At 54.7% G+C, this 18,991-nt stretch overlaps 1 pseudogene; it reads left to right on the forward strand.

Moving 5' to 3' along the window:
• The first annotated feature begins 2,828 nt into the window (after positions 1–2,828).
• On the forward strand, positions 2,829–18,315 carry LOC103644868 (DEAD-box ATP-dependent RNA helicase 18-like; annotated as a pseudogene).
• Positions 18,316–18,991: the final 676 nt, after the last annotated feature.

Here is an 18,991-nt window from a genome sequence, read left to right on the forward strand (position 1 = left end):
TACTAAATTAGCGCATAGTGTAGTTTAACCAATTTGATCACTTTGAGAAAAAACAACAAACATTTTTTCATAATTATGCATTCAAAGGGTTGTCTGGTATTAAACTGTCATCACCACTTCTCATCTGGTAGCTTCTACACTCCCGAACTATCTTTTCCTTGTTATGAATATTAAAATTACTGGTGTTAAAAGGACCATAAATTCAATGGTCTATGTTTGCTTTATACATTTCGCGGGACATCCATTACCAAGGGATGGAGCTCAAGGACACGCCTGCACCGCTAGAGAAGTTTTTTCGCAATTGTGAGTACTATTGTCAAATGTTTCTTGTTCTGTGAAAAAATGAAATTGAACCAATATAGGATTCTTTTGTGGTAACACGCGAAGGGAAAGTACTAATGTTGAGGACATGTTTCTTGCTCATATCTTCAAAATAGACACTCTGGCCCATGGCCTCCACAACGTTGTCAAGCTGATTGAGGTAATAAAAAATATTAAGACCCACTAAACTTTTTCCATGCAAAGGTTTTTAAACTGGAAGTGTTGTTCTGTGTTGTTGGGATGGTTCCCTAGATGATCTTTCCCGCAAGCAGTACCAGAGTTTTGATAGTGAGATTGGTGCCTTGATCGAGGTACGTCACTTTCAAGTTTGGAGTTTGATTTCTTAATCGCAAAGAATTAGATTCAAATTTGCACTTTATATAATTATACTGGCAGAAAATAATAGTTCTCTTTTTCATACCAATTTCCTAGTTAATCTCTGTGCCCTTCAAGTTAATCTAGATCTAGCCCTTCAAGTTAATCTCCGCCTCTCCGGTCATTTATCGTGCACGGCTGATTCTTTATTTCAAGTAGGATTTATTATCATTAAAATTAAATTAAAATACAATTAAATCGACACGATAATTTTCCCCTGTCGTTTGTTTTTATGTTCGCTCTGTATATGTTGTCTACTTTAAATTATAAGATGTATTAACATTTGCGGATATGCTATTTTTACTATATATCAGAATATAGTTTACATTTAAGTGAAGAGTAAAAGATATATATTTAAAAAAATAAAAGTGTATTATAAAATATGACTCGGACAGACAAATTAAACCGACCTAAACCGATTTACATTGGACCCATTAATGATAGACTTAGAAAGCCGATCTAGCTAGACCAATAAAAGTATAAGCTTTCTGGCTATAATAATAAGGGTTTATTTAGTTGGATTGTGGCTGTTAAAAAAGTTGTTTTGATCTGTGAAAAATGTTGTTGCATGTTGTGAACTGCTAAAAAGTCAAAAATCATGTGATGTAAACCATTAACAGCCGCTAAAATTTTCTTATGGGTCATGTTACCTGTCAAATCAGATGTGTATAATTTGAATATTTCCTTTACACCTGCCCACCTGCTTGGGTTGTGTATATGCTCTTTTTTGTTTGTATAATTTTACCGCAATAGAAATCTATATATTTTGGTCCTCATTGTTGTTAAGTATGCATTGGTCGCATGGTTGTCGGGAACCTAATTCTTAGCTCTAGCTCAGTGATGACTGGTCTAATTTTGAATTAATACTTGTTTGTAATGGCTTTTAGATTTTATACATAATCTTGATTAAGGTTTAGTTCTACAGATATGTTATATGCTTTTTCCACGCCAATTCTCACTATTATGCATATGGGGCTCTAGGCCAAGCATTGAATGCTGAATTTTTCTTTGAGTACAAAAGTTTATGCAGTAGGAGCGTCTGAAATGGTTATGCCCTGAGTTTAGTAATGCTTTCAAAGTGTATCCATTGAACTGCTTGTTTTACAAACCTCTATTTATCATGATTCTTGAGTACTACTTTGCAAAATCTAGGTCACTGCAACAATTTTGTACTAGACCTTTGTTGTTTGAGTCTATTCATAACTGATGTTTTATAGTTTATGTGTTAATGTAGATTTGGATTTAGAAGGGATTCAAATTTATTGTTTCACTTAATGTCTTGGAAACAAGTGAAATTTGTTCAGGATCGAAATAAGCTGTGATAAAGGCATGGCCTTGGGAAGCCATTGCTAAGTGCCTCTCATCTACTTCATGAGACAATCCACTATTTTTTCATCAAACACTATTTTGTTCTATTTCTTGTTGCTTTCTTTTTTTCTTCGGTTCTCTATAAAAGGAATGTTTTCAAAGTATGTTTTTGTGATTTTTGCTATGTATGCAGTGAGGTAATGCATTTTCTACATCCGACAATGTTGTGACATTTGCTCGATCAGGAGTATCAGCCTGTATAGGTAAACACCTTTTCTTATATATCATCATTTGCTCCTCAGTCCCCACCATCCCCACCAGATACATGCACAAAACACTCACTTGCCCCCACTTACCAAAAAAAGCTACTAATACTCATCAAAGCTTGTAAATAACTAATAAGCATTTCGGGTCTCCTTTACCCCCACCTCCTCTTGAAATGCACATGGTTACCTTTCTTATAATCTTTTTTCATTGTGACACTTCCTATGTTGCCAGAATGTTCAGTTTTCTTTGAAGAAGTAGCTTGAGTTCCGGGACCATCCTCATTTTCATTCTCTTCATTTTACTTTTCTGTGATGACTATATTATACTGCACATAAAGGAATTGAAGCAAAATAAATTTGTGTGATTGTGTCTAGCTGTGCGTATATGCTCCTCCCTCTCAGATTTTTGCACCTTTACCGTTAATGAAATACGCCTTCGAAGCTGGGAAACGTACTAGGGGCAAGCCATTTGTGACCATTCTTTTTGCGCGAGCAAGGCAAAATCAGTCGCTAAACCCCAACAAGGGGAAGGCCCAAACCCTAAGCACAGAGCTCCCCATGGCAGCATCCATGGCGGCGTCCGCCGCGCAGAAGGGCGCGCTGACGGATCAAAGGTTCTCGGAACTTTCCCCCACGCTGTCCCCGGAGGTGGTGGAGGCACTGGACCGCGGCGGCTTCCAGCGGTGCACGCCCATGCAGGCGGCGGCCATCCCGCACCTCCTGTCGCACAAGAACGTCATCGTCGACGGCGCCACAAGCTCCGGGAAGACCCTTGCGTTCATCGTCCCCATTGTTGAGATCCTCCACCACCGCTCCTCTCCGCCCAAGTCACACGAGGTCGCCTCATGGCCCCTGACCTCTATACGTCCCTAGCTTTGACCTTCTGTAAATTCTGACAAAATTTTGCACTCCTTTTCTCATTTTTTCATCGGTAAATGAATCGATATATTATATTTTTGCAGGTTCTTGCTCTGATTATCTCTCCCAAGAGAGAATTGTCCTCGCATATATTCAATTTGGCCCAGCCCTTCTTTGCAACCCTGAATGGCGTGTCGTCCATGTTCCTGGTGGGTGGGCTGGATATCAAAGCAGAGCTCAAGAGGGTAGAGGAAGAGGGCGCAAACATATTGGTGGGAACTCCCAGGAAGTTGTTTGATATAATGCACATTGATGCTCTAGAGTACTAGAATCTTGAGGTGGTTTCAGAGACAACGGAACCCTCTGTGTGATCCTTTTCTGCTGAATTTGGTGAAAATGTTGTGGCATTTATGTTAGCTCCATTTGTTTTTGTGTATGTGTGGGAAGCAGATTTTGATCCTAGATGAGGTTGATAGGCTCTTGGATATGGGATTCCAGAAACATATTGTCGGGGACCATAATTAGGGGTACCCCCAAGACTCCTAATCTTAGCTGGTAACCCCCATCAGCACAAAGCTGCAAAGGCCTGATGGGTGCGATTAAGTCAAGGCTCGGTCCACTCAAGGGACACGATCTCGCCTCGCCCGAGCCCAGCCTCGGGCAAGGGCAGCCGACCCCGGAGGATCCACGTCTCGCCCGAGGGCCCCCTCAAGCAACGGACGCACCTTCGGTTCGCCCGAGGCCCAGTCTTCGCCGAAAAGCAACCTTGGCCGAATCGCCACACCGACCGACCGTATCGTAGGAGCATTCAATGCAAGGATGGCCTGACACCTTATCCTGACGCGCGCCTTTCAGTCGACAGAGCCGAAGTGACCGCAGTCACTTCGCTGCTCCACTGACCGGCCTAACAAGAAGACAGCTCCGCCTGCGCCGCCCCGACTGCTATGCCACTCGACAGAGTGAGGCTGACAGCAGCCAAGTCCGGCCTCGGGCGCCATAGGAAGCTCCGCCTCGCCCGACCCCAGGGCTCGGACTCGGCCTCGGCACCGGAAGACGACGAACTCCGCCTCGCCCGACCCCTGGGCTCGGACTCGGTCTTGGCCCCAGAAGACGACGAACTCCGCCTCGCCCGACCCTAGGGCTTGGACTCGGCCTCGGTCCCGGAAGATGACGAACTCCGCTTCGCCCGACCCCAGGGCTCGGACTCGGCCTCGGCACCAGAAGACGACGAACTCCGCCTCGCCCGACCCGGGGCTCGGACTCGACCTCGACCTCGGAAGACAGACTCGACCTCGACCTCGGAGGAGCCTCCGCCTCGCTCGACCCAGGGCTCGGACCGACCACGTCACGGGGGGGCATCATTATCCTACCCCTAGCTAGCTCAGGCTATGGGGAACAAGACCGGCGTCCCATCTGGCTCGCCCCGGTAAACAAATAAAGATGGCGCCCCACGTGCTCCATGACGACGGCGGCTCTCAGCCCCATACGGAAGCAAGAAGACGTCAGCAAAGACTCGACAGCCCCGACAGCTGTCCTTCCGCAAGGCTCCAGCGCTCCTCCGACGGCCACGACATCACATGAACAGGGTGCCAAGACCTCTCCGGCTGCCACGACGGCATGTACTTAGGGCGCTAGCTCCTCTCTGCTAGACACGTTAGCACACTGCTACATCTCCTATTGTACACCTAGGCCCTCTCCTTACGCCTATAAAAGGAAGGTCCAGGGCTCTCGTACGAGAAGGTTGGCCGCGCAGGGGAACGGGACGACGCGTAAAGTCTCTCGCTCTCTCCCACGCGGACGCTTGTAACCCCCTACTGCAAGCGCACCCGACCTAGGCGCAGGGCAACATGAAGGCCGCGGGTTTCCCCTTTTGCCTGTCTCCCCTTTTTGCCCCCCTTCGTGCTCCGGCGCCGACCCATCTGGGTTGGGACACGCGGCGACGATTTACTCGTCGGTCCAGGGACCCCCCGGGGTCGAAACGACGACAGTTGGTGTGCTAGGTAGGGGCCTGCTGCGAGTTGACGAACAACTTCCCGTCAAGCTCCAGATGGGTAGTCTCCGGCAACCTTTCCAGCCCGGGACGGTGCTCCGTTTCGGGAGTCTCGAGTTCATGTCCCTCGACGGCAGCTACGACATGATACTCCTTCCTCCGCCGCGCGACAGCGACAATGGCGGCCGACAACCCGCCCGCCGGCGGCGGAATCAACGACGTCTTCCCCACATGGCGGAAGAACAACATCCGGGTTTGTCCCGTCGCCTCCCCCGCCGATGGAGGAGGAGGCAGGGCAACCAAGGCCAAGCAGGAGGCGGCACCTCGTCGGCTGTCGAGCGAGTCGACGGCGCCGGCGCCCCAACGGGGGACACGTCGGGCATCGACCTCGCGTCTGAGACGAAGACGAGCGTCGTTTCCCCGCAACACACCAACTCCAAGCGGACGGACGACGCCAGCACGCTCGCAAAGGACTTGCTGGGCGTCACCCTCGTACCCGAGACGATGGTGCAGTCTGCCCCTGACGCGACTTCGTCACCGCCCGTCGACCAGGAGGTACCGACCGATTCCCATCTCATGCCTTTTGGATTCAGCCTCGACCCACCAAGCGACTTCGCTTCGGTGGAAGCCTTCATAGAGGCATGTCCAAACCCTCTGGGGTATCATATGCGGTCACCCTAGGACCGACTGACGGCCATCTCGACATACGGACCCTCGGGTTCCGAGGAAGATGACGAGCCCGACCTTTGTTGGGATTTCTCCGGACTCGGTAACCCCAGTGCCATGCAGGACTTCATGACCGCATGCGACTATTGCCTTTCCGATTGTTCTGACGGTAGCCGCAGCTTTGGCAACGAGGACTGTGGCCCAAGTCGTGAATGTTTCCACGTCGATCTAGGGGGTCCCGGCGAAGGCAACCATCTTGGTATACCGGAAAACGGTGATCCCCCTAGGCCCGCGTCTCGCGTTGACATCCTTCGGGAGCTAGCTGTGGTCCTAGTCCCTGTGGGGGGTCAGGACTCACAGCTCGAGCAAATCCGTGAGGGGCAGGCCAGGCTCGACGAGGGAGCAGGAACACTTGAGCAGTTCCGGCGGAACACCGGGCAGGAATGGGCAGACCGAGCTCCGCTCAGAGAAGCGCGTCATCTGCCCCAGAGCATCCAGCTCCGCATTGCCGACGACGTCAGGGCAAGGCTGCCACCGGCTTCTAGTGGGGTCGGCCAGAACTTGGCTGCGGCAGCAATACTACTCCGCGCGATGCCGGAACCATCGACCACCGAAGGGCGGCGTATCCAGGGAGAGCTCAAGAATCTCCTGGAGGATGTCGCGGTCCGACGGGCCGAAAGCTCTGCCTCCCGAAGGCAGGGATACCCCTCGGAGCATCGCGCCGCGACTTCCCGATTCATGCGGGAAGCCTCGGTCCACACTGGGCGCACGCGCAACACAGCGCCTGCGGCCCCGGGTCGCCTCGGCAACGAGCACCACCACCGCAACCGTCGAACCCACCTCGACGAGAGGGTGCGCCGAGGCTACCACCCCAGGCGTGGGGGACGCTACGACAGCGGGGAGGATCGGAGTCCCTCGCCCGAACCACCCGGTCCGCAGGCTTTCAGCCGAGCCATACGACGGGCGCCGTTCCCGACCCGGTTCCGAACCCCGACTACTATCACAAAGTACTCAGGGGAGATGAGGCCGGAACTGTGGCTCGCGGACTACCGGTTGGCCTACCAACTGGGTGGAACGGACGATGACAACCTCATCATCTGCAACCTCCCCCTGTTCCTCTCCGACACCGCTCGAGCCTGGCTAGAGCACCTGCCTCCGGGGCAGATCTCCAACTGGGACGACCTGGTTCAAGCCTTCGTCGGTAACTTCCAGGACACGTACGTGCGCCCTAGGAACTCCTGGGATCTCCGTAGCTGCCGCCAGCAGCCGGGAGAGTCTCTCCGGGACTACATCTGACGATTCTCGAAGCAGCGCACCGAGCTGTCCAACGTCACCGACTCGGATTTCATCGGCGCGTTCCTCGCCTGCACCACCTGCCGCGATCTGGTGAGCAAGCTGGGTCGCAAGACCCCCACCAGGGCGAGCGAGCTGATGGACATCGCCACCAAGTTCGCCTCTGCCCAGGAGGCGGTTGAGGCCATCTTCCGGAAAGACAAGCAGCCCCATGGCCGCCCGCCGGAAGATGTCCCCGAGGCGTCCACTCAGCGCGACACCAAGAAGAAAGGCAAGAAGAAGTCGCAAGCGAAACGCGACGCCGCCAACGCGGACCTTGTCGCCGCCGCTGAGTACAAGAACCCTCGGAAACCTCCTGGAGGTGCCAATCTCTTCGACAAAATGCTCAAGGAGTCGTGCCCCTATCATCAAGGGCCTGTCAAGCACACCCTTGAGGAGTGCGTCATGCTTCGGCGCCACTTTCACAAGGCCGGGCCACCTGCGGAAGGTGGCAGGGCCCACAACAACGACAAGAAGGAGGATCACAAGGCAGAGGAGTTCCCCGAGGTCCACGACTGCTTTATGATCTACGGTGGGCCAGTGGCGAACGCCTCGGCTCGGCACCGCAAGCAAGAGCGTCGGGAGGTATGCTCGGTAAAGGTGGTGGCGCCAGTCTACCTAGACTGGTCCGACAAGCCCATCACCTTCGACCAGGGTGACCACCTCGACCGCGTGCCGAGCCCGGGGAAATATCCGCTCGTTGTCGACCCCGTCATCGGCAACGTCAGGCTCACCAAGGTCCTCATGGACGAAGGCAGCAGCCTCAACATCATCTACGCCGAAACCCTCGGGCTCCTGCAGATCGATCTGTCCTTAGACCGTGCAGGCGCGGCGCCTTTTCACGGGATTATTCCTGGGAAACCCTCACGTTCAAGGTAGTCGGGTTCCGAGGAACCTACCACGCAGTGCTGGGGAGGCCATGCTACGCCAAGTTCATGGCCGTCCCCAACTACACCTACCTCAAGCTCAAGATGCCGGGCCCCAACGGGGTCATCACCGTCGGCCCCACGTACCGACACGCATACGAATGCGACGTGGAGTGCGTGGAGTACGCCGAGGCCCTCGCCGAATCCGAGGCCTCATCGCCGACCTGGAGAGCCTCTCCAAGGAGGCGCCAGACGTGAAGCGCCATGCCGGCAATTTCGAGCCAGCAGAGACGGTCAAATCTGTCCCTCTCGACCCCAGCAACGATGCCTCCAAGCAGATCCGGATCGGCTCCGAGCTCGACCCCAAATAGGAAGCAGTGCTCGTCGACTTTCTCCGCGCAAACGCCGAAGTCTTTGCGTGGAGTCCCTCGGACATGCCTAGCATACCGAGGGAGGTCGCCGAGCACTCGCTGGATATCCGAGCTGGAGCCCGACCCGTGAAGCAGCCTCTGCGTCGATTCAACGAAGAAAAGCGCAGAGCCATAGGCGAGGAGATCCACAAGCTGATGGCTGCAGGGTTCATCAAAGAGGTATTCCATCCCGAATGGCTTGCCAACCCTGTGCTTGTGAGAAAGAAAGGAGGGAAATGGTGGATGTGTGTAGGCTACACTGGTCTAAACAAAGCATGTCCGAAGGTTCCCTACCCTCTGCCTCGCATCGATCAAATTGTGGATTCCACTGCTGGGTGCGAAACCCTGTCTTTCCTCGATGCCTACTCAGGGTATCACCAAATCAGGATGAAAGAGTCCGACCAGCTCACGACTTCTTTCATCACGCCTTTTGGCATGTACTGCTACGTTACTATGCCATTTAGTTTGAGGAATGCGGGTGTGACGTACCAAAGGTGCATGAACCACGTGTTCGGCGAACACATTGGTCGAACGGTCGAGGCTTACGTCGATGACATCGTAGTCAAGACGAGGAAAGCCTCCGACCTCCTTTCCGACCTCGAAACGACATTCCGGTGTCTCAAGGCGAAAGGCGTAAAACTCAATCCCGAGAAGTGCGTCTTCGGAGTCCCCCGAGGCATGCTCTTGGGGTTCATCGTCTCCGAGCGGGGCATCGAGGCCAACTCGGAGAAAATTGCGGCCATCACCAACATGGGCCCCATCAAGGACTTGAAAGGTGTACAGAGGGTCATGGGATGCCTTGCGGCTCTAAGCCACTTCATCTCGCGCCTCGGCGAAAGAGGCCTACCTTTGTACCGCCTCTTGAGAAAGGCCAAGTGCTTCACTTGGACCCCCGAGGCCGAGGAAGCCCTCGGGAACCTGAAGGCGCTCCTCACGAACGCGCTCATCTTGGTGCCCCCCGCCGCCGGAGAAGCCCTCTTGATCTACGTTGCCGCTACCACTCAGGTGGTCAGCGCCGCGATCGTGGTTGAGAGACGAGAAGAAGGGCATGCATTGCCCATCCAGACGCCGGTCTACATCAGTGAGGTACTGTCCGAGACCAAGATCCGCTACCCACAAATTCAGAAGCTGCTGTACGCGGTGATTCTGACACGGCGGAAGTTGCGACACTACTTCGAGTCTCATCCGGTGACTGTGGTGTCATCCTTCCCCCTGGGGGAGATCATCCAGTGCCGAGAGGCCTCGGGTAGAATTGCAAAGTGGGCGGTGGAAATCATGGGCGAGACAATCTCGTTCGCCCCTCGGAAGGCCATCAAGTCCCAAATCTTGGCGGACTTTGTGGCTGAATGGGTCGACACCCAGCTTCCAGCAGCTCCGATCCAACCGGAACTCTAGACCATGTTTTTCGACGGGTCGCTGATGAAAACAGGAGCGGGCGCGGGCCTGCTCTTCATCTCGCCCCTCGGGAAGCACCTCCGCTACGTGCTGCGCCTCCATTTCTCGGCGTCCAACAACGTGGCTGAGTACGAAGCTCTGGTCAACGGGTTGCGCATCGCAATCGAGCTAGGGGTTCGACGCCTCGACGCTCGTGGTGACTCGCAGCTTGTCATCGACCAAGTCATGAAGAACTCCCACTGCCGCGACCCGAAGATGGAAGCCTACTGCGACGAGGTTCGGCGCCTGGAAGACAAGTTCTACGGGCTCGAGCTCAACCACGTCGCCGGACGATACAACGAGACCGCAGACGAGCTGGCTAAGATAGCCTCGGGGCGAACAACGGTTCCCCCGGACGTCTTCTCCCGAGACCTACATCAACCCTCAGTCAAGACCGACGACACGCCCGAGCCCGAGAAGGCCTTGGCCCAGCCCGAGGCACCCTCGGCCCCCGAGGGTGAGGCACTGCGCGTCGAGGAAGAGCGGAGCGGGTCACGCCTAACCGAAACTGGTAGACCCCGTACCTGCAATATCTTCACCGAGGAGAGCTGCCCCTCAACCGAGCCGAAGCTCAGCGACTGGTGCGGCGCGCCAAGTCGTTCGTCTTGCTGAGGGACGAGAAGGAGCTCGACCACCGCAGTCCCTCAGGCATCCTCCAGCGATGCATATCCGTCGCCGAAGGCCAGGAGCTTTTACAAGAGATACACTCGGGGGCTTGCGGTCACCACGCAGCGCCTCGAGTCCTTGTTGGAAACGCTTTCCGACAAGGTTTCTACTGGCCGACCGCGGTGGCCGACGCCACTAGAATTGTCCGCACCTACCAAGGGTGTCAATTCTACGCAAGGCAGACCCACCTGCCCGCTCAGGCTCTACAGACAATACCCATCACCTGGCCGTTTGCTGTGTGGGGTCTGGACCTCGTCGGTCCCTTGCAAAAGGCACCCGGGGGCTACACGCACCTGCTGGTCGCCATCGACAAATTCTCCAAGTGGATCGAGGTCCGGCCCCTAAACAGCATCAGGTCCGAACAGGCGGTGGCATTCTTCACCAACATCATCCATCGCTTCGGGTCCCGAACTCCATCATTACCGACAACGGCACCCAGTTCACTGGCAAAAAGTTCCTAGACTTCTGCGAGGATCACCACATCCGGGTGGACTGGGCCGCCGTGGCTCACCCCATGACGAATGGGCAAGTAGAGCGTGCCAACGGCATGATTCTGCAAGGACTTAAGCCGAGGATCTACAACGACCTCAACAAGTTCGGCAAGCAATGGATGAAGGAGCTCCCCTCGGTGGTCTGGAGTCTGAGGACAACGCCGAGCCGAGCCACGGGCTTCACACCGTTCTTTCTAGTCTATGGGGTCGAGGCCATCTTGCCCACAGACTTAGAATACGGTTCCCCGAGGGCGAGGGCCTACGACGACCAAAGCAATCAAACAAACCGAGAAGACTCACTGGACTAGCTGGAGGAGGCTCGGGACATGGCCTTACTACACTCGGCGCGGTATCAGTAGTCCCTGCGACGCTACCACGCCCGAGGGGTTCGGTCCCGAGACCTCCAGGTGGGTGACTTGGTGCTTCGGCTGCGACAAGACGCCCGAGGGCGGCACAAGCTCACGCCTCCCTGGGAAGGGTCGTTCGTCATCGCCAAGGTTCTGAAGCCTGGGACATACAAGCTGGCCAACAGTCAAGGCGAGGTCTACAGCAACGCTTGGAACATCTGACAGCTACGTCGCTTCTACCCTTAAGATGCTTTCAAGTCGTTCGTACACCTCGTTCACATACAAAGTCTAACCATCAAGGAAGGGTCAGCCTTGCCTCGGCAAAGCCCGACCCTCCCTCGGGGGCTAGAAGGGGGGAACCCCCTCTGCGTCAAAATTTTCCTCGGAAAAGGTCTTTTTTGCTAGAACGCCTTTCGTGCTTTTCGACTACTTCGAAAGTGGGATCCTGAAAACGAAGGAGTACACGTAAGCAGGCAAGGCTGATCGAGCCGAGGGACTCCTACGCCTCCGGGATACGGATACCTCACTCATCACCTTCTGCGATAAGTAACTCACGCTCGGATAAGCGATTCCGCGGACCGAACAAGTCTTAACGCTCGAAAACTCTTCTGCCGAAACGATTTTTCGTGCATTCTCGACTATATCGATAGCAGAATCCTACGGACGAGTAAGAGTACACGTAAGCGGCAAGGCCGACCGAGCCGAGGGACTCCTACGCCTCCGGGATACGGATACCTCACTCATCACCTTCCGTGAAAAGTAACTCTTGCTCGGACAAACAATTCTATTACCGACGAATAAGTCTAGATACTCGAAACAAGAGAAAAAGAAACGCAGCTTTACAACGCGACGACGGTATGTTTGGGCCTCGGCGTCCGCAAAAAACATACGCACACTACAAGATGAACCGATCCTGCAGGCTCAGACGTCGACGGAAGGGGAGCAGCAGCACCCTCGGCGTCAACTCCACCTTCAGTGAAGTCCGACCGAGCCTCGGACGGCAACGCGGTCGGAGGATCTCCACTCCGAAGGACGACGTCAGCACCGCGCCCGGGCCATCGACGCCAGGGTCTCCTCCAGGAATCCGGCCCGAGCAGACGGCTCGGCCGGCCGCCCCGAAGCCTCAGCCAGCTGTCCCTCGAGGACACCAGCCCAGCTCGTGGCTTCGTCAACTCGACTCTGGCATCGATCCCGCCAGTGGACGGCCCGGTCAGGCTCTGGTCGACGAAGTCTTCTTTTCGAGCCAACTCTGCCTCTGTTCATGCTAACACCGCTGCCTCCGGCTCCGGCTCATCGAAGAGCGGCCGAGGGTTCCTTTAACTAAGCAAGAGAAGCCTCGGGCGGCAAGGTCGACCGAGCCGAGGGACTCCTACGCCTCCGGGATACGGATACCTCACTCGTCACCTTCGCACGAGGCAACTCACGCTTGGTGAAGCGGTTCAGTTAGCTGACAGGCGAGTCCTAGTGCTCGAAATGAGGAAAAAACACGGCTCCGTGCCAAAAATACATACATGTTCAGGCCCCGACAGCCACAATGAACAGACACCAGCACTCAAGGTGCCATTACAAACGGAACTCCGGTTCCACCTCCGCAGGTATGAACAACCCCCCAAGTTGGAGGGCCTGCAGAGCAACAGAAGGCCGACGGATGGCTCGCTGACGCCCGCTCCGGCAGCAGCGACAACGACCTCCGCTCCATGTGGCCAAACTGCAGCAGCGATGGCCTCAGGACGGACGCTGCTGCAACAAGGCCCTCGCCCACGTCCCCGTTTGAGGGGCGAGGACAAGCTATCAAAGCCAAAGAGCCGGAGGCCCGGAGCACGGATGGTGGCGGTGATCCCGTCGGCGACGAGGACTTCTTCAGCCGCCACCACCTCAGCGCCGACGACGGAAGCCATCCACCCACCGGCAGATCCCCACTCGGATCCTCCCGGACGAGCGCATAGGCGTCGTACCGGGGCAAAGGCAGGACAACCCCAGAACACGAACGCCGCCCTAGCAGCGCGCGACGTCTTGGGCGGTCCTCCGGTGCGCGTGGCGCGACAACCGCTCCCGCAGAAGGAGGGGGCACCGGGAGCCGAGCCAGAGCCAGCTGAGCCAGCGAGCCCAACGCGCTGAAGCTGACGACGCTCGCCGCCGACCAGCCCCGCGTTGTCGAAGTCCGACCCTCCCGCTAGGCCGGTGAGCGCCCTCTCCCTTGAATGCTGAGGGAGAAGGTGACCCACGAACCCGCGCGGATGGTAGAGCTCCGGCTCAGCCCGGCCTCCGCCCCAGCCAGGATGATGAAGATCCTTGAAGCTGAGGGCGGGACCAAGATCGCAGCCCGGCTCGCTTCTCCCCAACATCGAACTGGTGGTCACCGTCTTGGGTGACCACCGGCGAGGGGATGCGGCTGGGCTGTCTGATGAAAATCCTTGAAGCCGAACGATGGCTGAAAGGTACCAACTTTCGCGAAGTTGCGTTCCTCCAACGATGACAAGGCGGAAGAACTGCGGGCGCCCCCCATCCGGGGCCACGGAAGCTGGAAAGACGCAATGCATGAGGGGAGCGCGAAGACATGGTTGCCTTTCAAGGGGGCCACCATCCTTTTAAAGACAACTCTCCCCACTTGCGTCCTCAGCCGTCACGGACTGACTTCTCCAACACGCTCCAAGGTCCTCCCCATACGACACGGGGGCTGGGTCCCACGCATCGTGCAAGCTGGCCCAGGACAGAAGGAGCCAAAACCGCCGCGCGCGATGTGCGCAACTGCCCAGCGGTTACGAGCATTCCTCCACTTTCGCCCAGACCAGCGGGTGAAAGGGCGGACCGCCATGCAGGCGACATGCAACCACACCAAGGGGGCGCACCCTTTCGACTTAGACGCGTCCAGCGTGGAGGCCCAGGCCCACACGTCATGTAACCGGCGCGCCGGTTACTACGTGCGAGAAACTGCACCGCCACTTGCGCCAGTACCGCGCCTCCTCGACTGCGGAACCAGCGCCGCGACTCGAGGCGACCCTGCGCACGGCCCAACAGTGCCAACCAAGGACATCGATCACGGGTCAGTCAGCCGCAGGAGAAGGCGCGACGGTCGATACGGCTAGAAATGGGCCGGCAGTAATGGCGGTGGCAGGCGGGCGGAAGCAGCGGTCAAGTCGTTAGCAAGCTCACGTCCCCTCCTGGGACAGCGAGAGAACCCTCTCCCACGGCGTGAAGACGACGCGCTCGTGTTCCATTCCTCGAATGGTTCGCGCACGCACAACGGCCGCCCCGTGAGCCACTCGTCCCGTTGCATTAACTCCGCGGCAGGACAGGCGGCACCTTTGGCAGGCGAAGCAGGCGACGCTTCACCTCCGCCATAATGACCGCGTCAAAAAAGGTGTGCCACGTCGTTCGATTTCGTATCCTTTTCCTTTTCCTCTTTCTCTCTCTTACAACAGGGACCGGGAAAGGGGATATTTCGAAAGGGATCCTTCTCCGTGAAGGAAGCGGGCCCCGAGCCCCCCTACTGATCAGAGGTTCGAAGGCTGGCCCCTCGGAAGGGTTCAACAGCCGCCTCAGAGCGCTCGGGCTCCGCGCCCACTACTGGTCAGAGGTTCGAAGGCCGGCCCCTCAGAAGGGTTCAACGGCCGCCTCAGGCCACTCGGGCTCCGCACCCACTACTGATCAGGGGTTCGTAGCTGGCCCCCGAAGGGTTCAACAGCCGCCTCAGACGCAGAGCGAGGGATGACCCAGGGTACGTTCGATACATAACCAAGGCACGGGCTACGCTCCTAAGGTACCCTAGGACATTTCCGAGACCGACGGGAACGATTTTGTAATGGAATCCCACCAAAGGGAGGCATCGAGCCCTCGGACCCCGTCAAAAGGGGACCGGGTCCGGCAAATCACCCGCAGGTACTTTTGGAGCGCGCCTCCGGGCCACTAGCCGACCCCTAACGAATGGGGCACGGGCGTCCACTCGGATTACCCGTTAGCAACTCACTCGAGACACCATGTTCGGCGCCCTCCGAGGGCAACATGGCGCTTTCCCCCCCCCTCCTCCATGCGGAAAGGCGATGAAGGGGCGTATGTAAAAAAGTCGAGTCTGTCCTTGACCGTCCTCTCGCTCTGTGCGGAGGCTTGGGGGCTGCTCTCGCAAACCCGGCTCTGGCCAAACCGTTGACAGCGTCAACATACCAGCCCGAGAACTTGGGACTCGATTGTGCACCCGGGCTACGGCGAGTTCGCATGAGGGAACAACCAGACCGGCCGAAGCATCACGAAACGTACTAAGACCTCGGAGGAGTCAAACCACTCCTCCGAGGCCTCGGGGGCTACACCCGGCGGGTGCGCTCGCGCGCACCCACCGGAATGAAACACAATCGAGAAAGGCCGGTCCCCTTGCAAAAAAGTGCGACAAAAGCCTCCAAACGAGTATTAACACTCCCTTTGAGGCTTGGGGGCTACTGTCGGGGACCATAATTAGGGGTACCCCCAAGACTCCTAATCTTAGCTCGTAACCCCCATCAGCACAAAGCTGCAAAGGCCTGATGGGTGCGATTAAGTCAAGGCTCGGTCCACTCAAGGGACACAATCTCGCCTCGCCCGAGCCCAGCCTCGGGCAAGGGCAGCCGACCCCGGAGGATCCACGTCTCGCCCGAGGGCCCCCTCAAGCAACGGACACACCTTCGGTTTGCCCGAGGCCCAGTCTTTGCCAAGAAGCAACCTTGGCCGGATCGCCACACTGACCGACCGTATCGCAGGAGCATTTAATGCAAGGATGGCCTTACACCTTATCCTGACGCGCGCCTTTCAGTCGACAGAACCGAAGTGACCGCAGTCACTTCTCCGCTCCACTGACCGGCCTGACAAGAAGACAGCGTCGCCTGCGCCGCCCCGACTGTTGTGCCACTTGACAGAGTGAGGCTGACAGCAGCCAAGTCTGGCCTCGGGCGCCATAGGAAGCTCCGCCTCGCCCGACCCCAGGGCTCGGACTCGGCCTCGGCACCGGAAGACGACGAACTCCACCTCGCCCGACCCCAGGGCTTGGACTCGGCCTCGGCCCCAGAAGATGACGAACTCCGCCTCGCCCGACCTCAGGGCTCGGACTCGGCCTCGGCCTCAGCCCCGGAAGACGACGAACTTCGCCTCGCCCGACCCCAGGGCTCGGACTCGGCCTCGGCACCGGAAGACGACGAACTCCGCCTCGCCCGACCCGGGGCTCGGACTCGACCTCGACCTCGGAGGAGCCTCCGCCTCGCCCGACCCAGGGCTCGGACCGACCACGTCACAGGGGGGCCATCATTATCCTACCCCTAGCTAGCTCAGGCTACGGGGAACAAGACCGGCATCCCATCTGGCTCGCCCCGGTAAACAAATAAAGATGGCGCCCCACGTGCTCCATGACGACGGCGGCTCTCAGCCCCTTACAGAAGCAAGAAGACGTCAGCAAAGACTCGACAGCCCCGACAGTTGTCCTTCCATAAGGCTCCAGCGCTCCTCCGACGGCCACGACATCACATGAACAGGGTGCCAAGACCTCTCTGGCTGCCACGACGGCATGTACTTAGGGCGCTAGCTCCTCTCTGCTAGACACGTTAGCACACTGCTACATCTCCTATTGTACACCTGGGCCCTCTCCTTACGCCTATAAAAGGAAGGTCCAAGGCTCTCGTACGAGAAGATTGGCCGCGCGGGGGAACGAGACGACGCGTAAAGTCTCTCGCTCTCTCCCACGCGGACGCTTGTAACCCCCTACTGTAAGCGCACCCGACCTGGGCGCAGGGCAACATGAAGGCCGCGGGTTTCCCCTTTTGCCTGTCTCCCCTTTTTGCCCCCCTTCGTGCTCCGTCTCGCGCCGACCCATCTGGGCTGGGACACGCGGCGACGATTTACTCGTCGGTCCAGGGACCCCCCGGGGTCGAAACGCCGACACATATTAACTTCATACTTTCAATGTTGCCAAAGCTGAGGAGGACTAGGCTTTTCTCAGCTACCCAGACGAAAGCTGTTGCGGACCTATCCAAAGCAGGGTTGAGAAATCCTATAAGGGTTGAGGTTAAGACAGAGGCAAAGTCCACAAGCAAAGATGCTGGACAGCAAGAGCTTGGTCCATCCATAACACCATTAGGGCTTCGGTTGGAGGTTCAATCAATATACTTCTTGTTTTTATTATGATTGTGTTTTGATTTTCTTGAATTCTAGTTGTTCCCTACAAAATCATAACCTTGTTTTAGTGCAGTATATGATATGTGAAGCATCAAAGAAGTCATCTCAGCTTGTTGATTTCCTTGTGCAGAATAGTGGGAAGAAAATAATGGTGTAAGTACATGATGACCTGAAATTTATGTTTGGCTACTTATTCTTAGTTGTATGTAGCATTGTGCTAACTTTTGAATCTTCCTATCGTGATTAATTGCAGATATTTTGCAACATGTGCTTGTGTAGATTACTGGGCTGTTGTTCTTCCACTAATTAACTCGCTTAAAGGTTCTCCAATAATTGCTTACCATGGGAAGATGAAACAGGTTGGTAGAGCAAAGCACTTTTTTCATGCTTTCCCTGTCCAAAAATACGAGACACATTTTGACTGTCTAGAAGTGAGTTTGACTGGAAATTTCTCTTTGAATATTTTAGTAATAGTTCTAAAATCACGATAATAAGAATGTACATTTGAATATGAATCCAATTATATCAATTTTCAGTCACATATTATTCTTATATTAATTTGTTGGTCAAACACGAATTCAGACAGTCAAAACATGCCCTGCATTTCTGGACGGAGTAAGTAAAATTTTCCATTTGATATATTTCTAGAGTAATAGGGCATAGTATTTGTCTTACCAAAGAAAAGACCAAGTCATATTACAGTATTTGGATGTGATACAAGTGGTGTTCTAATGACTTCCTTCCCAGTGGTTTTCTTCATATTGATTTCATCTATCCTTTTTTTCCTAATACGCAGAGCCTTCGAGAGAAAACTTTGGCATCATTTTCTGCTCTTTCAAGTTGCTTTTATTAGTAAATCACAGGGCACCTTCATTGTATCAGTGAATTGGTTAAAGGTAGCGATTTCAGCTTCCCTGGTCTATCCATCCGGGTTCTCGAGGACTACGACTCAATAGAGTGGGTTCTGAAGCATAGTCTGAGCTTTTAGTAGCTGGTCGAAGGAATCGATGCTCTATTTTTTACTATAATATTGTTGGCTTTCATTTAGATTGCAATCTAATTTATTTTGTTCATTGCTCGGACTAGAAACTGAGATCATACAACATGGATAGCAGGCAAGTGCAAGTTGTGTGCACTCTAGGGCATGGTTCTAAGCACTAAAATATTTAGCATTTGGGTACTCTTAGGATGTTCATCAATAATTAGATCTCCCAACTTCTAAGCATGAAGCCACTGGCTACCTAGATAGATCTACTAGAATTGGGTCATGTTTTTGTTTCCACGGATTGGATGCCTTTGTCCTTATGGTGTTTTGTCTGTTACAATTAGCCAAATGAAACATCCATTGTAAAGTCAGCTTTATCTATGGTACTAGCTATCTTAATGAACTTAGTTTGTTTATCTCTTTATTTTTCTGTTTTTGAAGGTAATGTGTGTATCTTTAAGTGTTCTGCTTTGCAAATGCTGCCTTTCATGTTTCATAATTATATATAAATACTTCTATAGATCAAGATCTTTCATTTGTTTCA

The sequence above is a fragment of the Zea mays genome, chromosome 3 (assembly GCF_902167145.1).
Source record: "Zea mays cultivar B73 chromosome 3, Zm-B73-REFERENCE-NAM-5.0, whole genome shotgun sequence".
Lineage (NCBI taxonomy): Eukaryota > Viridiplantae > Streptophyta > Magnoliopsida > Poales > Poaceae > Zea > Zea mays.